Here is a 5516-nt window from a genome sequence, read left to right as displayed (position 1 = left end):
ATGCTAGATCTGAAGATACATCAGTGAACAAAGCAACAACAGGCCCTGCCTTAGGGATCTCACAGTCCACTGGGAAAGGCAGATATCACACAAGGAATGACACATAAATACAGAAGAGTTACAAGTGTGCAAAAAATGCTAACAGGCACCGCCTCATCTTCCCACCATCAGGTCTCTACAATTTCCCTCATCTGCATCCATTCTCTCCCTCCCTGATCCCTCTTAACATTGGAGGAGTCCTTCTAACCTGTCTTGCCTTTCCGTAGGTTTCTTTTTTTTTTTTATTTATTTATGATAGGCACGCAGTGAGAGAGAGAGAGAGGCAGAGACACAGGCAGAGGGAGAAGCAGGCTCCATGCACTGGGAGCCCGACGTGGGATTTGATCCCGGGTCTCCAGGATTGCGCCCTGGGCCAAAGGCAGGCGCCAAACCGCTGCGCCACCCAAGGATCCCCTTTCCGTAGGTTTCTAACCCCCTCCCCAACACTCTGTCTACTTCCCCTTCTTCTCCAGGTCCTTCCCATTGGCATCCACGCTCTAGAACAGTGTGCACAAGAATCAGCAGTAAGAGATTCTATTTGTCTACTTATTTATTTATTAAAAATTCTTTTTTATTGAGGTACAATTGATATACAACATTATATTAGTTTCAAGTGTATAACAAAATGATTAGATATTTGTATATATTGAGACATGATCACCACAATAAGCCTAGTTAACATCCATCACCACATATAATTGCAATTTTTGCATGTGTGTGTTGAAAACTTAAGATCTACACTCTGTGTAACTTTGAAATATACAACACGGTATTATTAACTATAGTCACCATGCGGTACATTACATCCCCAAGACTTACTTATCTTATAACTGGAAGTTGTACCTTCTGATCCTTTTTACTCATTTTGCCCACTCCCACCCCCTGCCTCTGGTAACCACCAATCTGTTCTCTGTATCTATGAGCTGTTTTGTTATAGCATCCACATATAAGTGAGATCATTCAGTATTTGTCTTTCTCTTTGACTTACTTCCCTTAGCATAATGCCTTCAAGGTCCATCCATGTTGTCACAAATGGCAGGATTTCCTTTTTTATGGCTAAATAATATTTCATTGCATATATGCGATATTATTTCTAAAATGTAGGTTTTGGCCCCTGTCCCTTGGGGTTCCTGAGTCAGTAAGTTTGGGGTTGGGGCTGGGATCTGCATTTTAACAAGCTCCCAACCAATCTTGAAGCCTCTGGGCCAGGGGCCACACTTTGAAAAGTTCTGTTCTTCCAGCATCCATCTTAACAAGCCCATATTTTTCCCAGCTCTGCCCTCTGTCATTGCCAAGTTTCTTGAAATCATTCCTAAAAACACAATCTCTATTTTCTCATCTTCTATTCACTGTATATATATTTCCTTTGCAAATTTTATCAGAGTAATTCATGTGAATAGTTTTAAAGTCCAGTTGTCCTATAGATTCATTACAAAAAATAGCTATCTCTGTTGCACCTGCCCCCTTCACATCTGATGTTTGCTATCCAGAGGTGGCAACTCTTAACTTTTAGTTTTTCTCCTGTTATTTACACCTACAGACTTAAACATCACACATTCATATTATATTGTTATTTATAGATTTTTTTTATATTTATAGATTTTTAACAAAGACCTTAAATGCATCTTTTATTGGGCTAAGTAATATTACAAGACTCAAAATAGTTTCCTGTCCCAATTTTGCCTCTGAAAAGACTTAATAATGTATATGTATCCAATATCATGTGGAATTAATATCCTTTTCAAAACAAAACACAATTTTAAATTTCTAATTTTCTTATCAATTAACCTCATTTTCAGCAGCAATTACTAAATAAAACGAAAAATAAATTCTCTGATAGCAAATTACACAAGCCCAAGAGAGAATAATCCAAGCATATTACCTTAGTTTCTCAGAACATAATTTATCTAGCATTTGGCTCACAAATTTAAAAATCAGCTGTATTAAAACATGACAGCACATTTGCTGTTAACTCCTGCTTGTGTCTTAAGAAAGCTCTTACGGAAAGAATTTTAAAAATGTTTCACAGGTAGCAGGTGCAGACCAGCGATTTGGGAAATGGGCAACTAAAAATTGCAGTCCTTGTTAGCATTGCCAGGCACAGCCACAGGGAAGTATGGAATGCTCTTCAGTAGGCTCCCAGTCCAGGAGATGGCATTCCAGAATTCTTCCTTTTCTTTTTGCAAAGCAGAATGCTAGCAGAGTTTTCTGAATATGCACCTTCCTCTTCATCAGCTCTGTGGTGGGGACACCGTCAGGCTGGGCCTGTGGTGATGTGGCTGATTTCCTCTTCCTCCTCCTCCTTTCTCTTTCTCAAAACTTGTATTGTAGTAAAATATACATAACATAAATCTACCATTTTAACCATTTTTAAAGTGTACAGTTCAGTGGCATTAAGTACATGCACATGGTTGTGCAACCATTGCTGGTGACTTCTTCCTGATTCCGCCTCCTGGAATCACCATGCTCAGGCCCAGTTTCACCTTGTTGCTGTCCAGGTACTTGAAACATGGGTAGGGACCTCCAATGGTGCAGCTTGGCCTTTCTGGTCATATCCTTCCAGAAGTTGTGCTAGGGCAACACAGCTGTGACCTCCATGGGCACCTGGTGTGCTAGACCTCTCCCTGAAGCCCCTTTCTGTGGCCATTTCTGAATATGTGAACTAAGACTTGAGCAACCGTTTTCTTATAACCAGGCGAATAGTTCTTAATGTCCTTATAAATGTTTTTCTTTTCTGAATACACTGCTCCCTGGTCAATTCTTGTGCCAGCAGTCTAGAGCCCTGCCCTAAGCCTTCAACTGCCTGTGGAACTGGTCCTCATTTTCAAATATGTTGGCTGCTGATGGAATTGTGCAGACTTTTCCGGATCTACATTTTCTATGAGCTTTCCAGCTAGTTCTAGTGCCTACAGTTCCAATGCCTCAGGGATGCTGTGTAGAGTGCTTTTCTCGTGAGTGGGGGGAGGGGCAGAGGGTGAGAATCTTTAAGCAGACTCCTTACTAAGCAAGGAGCCCGACATGGGCTCACGACCCATGAGATCATGACCCGAGCTGAAACCAAAAGTCAGACACTTAACCAACGGAGCCACCCAAGCACCTGCATTAGTTCGTAGTTTCTGCATCTCCTTCAACATTATGCCTGTTGCTCAGAAGATTTTCTTTTCCATATTCAGAAGTGGCACTGTCATAATCTGGCTTGCATTTTTTTTTAAAAGCAGTTTTCAGGTATTTCTCTCCTTTGGTAAGATGTTCTAGCTCTTCATTTCTCTTTTGACCCACCATTCCACAGTCTCTCCCTCACGTTAAGATCAAGAGGGCCTCTTCCTTTTGGGCCCTGAAAGAGCCCTAGTTAGAGTTTTACAGATTTTTGTTTCTTTGTTTCTGATGTTACCTATTTACTTATTCATTGCCTTTCTCCCTTACTTGGGAGAGCTTCCTACCTAATTTTTTACCACTATGTCCCATGCCTGAAATACCACATGCCTTATGGAAGCTTCTTAAGGAATATTTTCGAATGAATGAATGAGAAGTTCTAGACACAGAGAATGCCTATCAGAGAGGAACTTAGAGCAATCAAGAATCTCCTAGATTCTTCTCTAATCCATTCCCACTGCTACTACTTGTTCTAGCACTTTATACTTTTTAAAAAGTAAATAAAGGAAAGAAAGAAATCATCCCAAGTATCTCCCCCTACCATTTTCTCGTGTCTCTTTACTGAGAGAACTTTTTACTACTGCCTAACACATCAGTTCTGACCTTGACTGCCTCAAGAGACCCAGCAACATCTGGCCTTATCCAATTTACAGCCTGACTGCCTTCCTTTCATGCATAACAACCCATAAGCTCTCCTCAGGCAGGGACAGTATGAGAGTCCCAGAGAGTGAAGGGGGTCTCTGCTCAAGTGCCCTCCCTTTTTGGTGTGACGTCTCCTTACTTCCACCTAGCTTAGGGAGTGCTTCTGAGATCTGTCCACATGACCTCTATGTTTTTGAACAACACATTTTCTCCTTTATCTGAGCTCCAACAATCCTTAGTGTTAGAGAGATGATATGCAGTTTCTGTTTGTGTTGCCTCCTTAGCATGTGTTAAATGAGATGATTCACCTAGGCACATAGAGTGAGAAAAAAACCCACAAAAACCAAAACCTGAGGATTCTGATTAGTAAAATTCTTGAGGAAAGAGGAAAGCACAGAGATCAAATGATTCATTCATTCAACAGCATAGTTGAGTCAGTAGTCATGCCCATGACATCTGCATAAAAATAAAATTAAAAAAAAGGAAGAGGAAAGAATTATCATAGCTTCACCCTATAAGGTGCATGCTTCCACATGCATGGGTAACATAGTTCTGCTGACTCAACAGACACAGGAATGACAAAGATGGGCAATGCTCCCAATTAAATTTTAAAAATGCACAAATTGGGGTGCCTGGGTGGCTTGGTCGGTCCAGCAGTCAGTGGAGAGTGCAACTTTTTTTTTTTTTTTAAGATTTTATTTATTTATATGAGAGACACAGAGAGAAGGCACAAGCAAGAGGAGGGGCAGAGGGAGAGGGAGAAGCAGACTCCCTGTTGAGCACAGAGCCCACACGGGGCTCCATCCCAGGACTCTGAGGTCATGACCTGAGCTGAAGTCAGATGCTTAACCCACTGAGCCACCCAGGTGCCCCAAGCATACGACTCTTGATCTCGGTGTTGTGAGTTCAAGCCCTACATCAGGCATAGATATTACTTTTTTAAAAAAATCTTTAAAATAAATGCAAAAGTGAGAATGATTCCTGAATAAAAATTAATATACTTTAAGGAGGACTATAGCTCCTGGGCCCAGCACAGCCTCTGAGCCCTCCATGTCCCTTATCACAGCTTCTAGGCACACAACCAAGACCACTGCAGCCCCAGGGGCCACCACACAGTGGGTCTCCATGACGGACTCCTCCGTAGGCCTCAGAGCAACTCAGCCTGTCAGGCCATCGCTGTCTCCACCACAGCCTCTGTACCCACTATGACCTCTAACGCAGCCCCCGATACCACTACCGTTTCCATTAAAACCCTTGTGACAAACACTAAGTCCGTGCCCTCCTTAGTCACCCCAATAACTGCCAAGCCCATCACAGGCTCTGAGAGCACCTCTTCCTCCATGATGACATATGTGCCCACCACAGTCTTCACTATGACCTCGGAAATCACCACAAGCCCTAGGGCCACCATAGATTCCACTGCAGCTTCAAATGCCACTGCAGAGTCTCTCCAGCATAGGCTCTGAGATCACCATGCCCTCCACATCAATATGTGTGCCCACAATGGCATCCTCCTTCACCTCTGAAATCTCCATAAACTTGGATGCCACCATAGCTTCTACTACAGCCCCTGAGATCATCCCACCTTCCACTACCATGTCTGTGTCAACCACTTTCTCCAACACTGCCTTTGAGATCACCTCAGCCTCTGAATGCACTGTGCTCTTCATCATGGTCTCTGA

General features: G+C 42.5%; 1 pseudogene; it reads right to left on the bottom strand.

Moving 5' to 3' along the window:
- Positions 1–2167: 2167 nt before the first annotated feature.
- On the bottom strand, positions 2168–5245 carry LOC144316738 (gamma-soluble NSF attachment protein pseudogene; annotated as a pseudogene).
- Positions 5246–5516: the final 271 nt, after the last annotated feature.

The sequence above is a fragment of the Canis aureus genome, chromosome 7 (assembly GCF_053574225.1).
Source record: "Canis aureus isolate CA01 chromosome 7, VMU_Caureus_v.1.0, whole genome shotgun sequence".
In the NCBI taxonomy this organism is placed as follows: domain Eukaryota; kingdom Metazoa; phylum Chordata; class Mammalia; order Carnivora; family Canidae; genus Canis; species Canis aureus.
The sequence above is the reverse complement of the archived record's forward strand: the minus strand, read 5'-3'. Positions and strand labels throughout refer to the sequence as shown.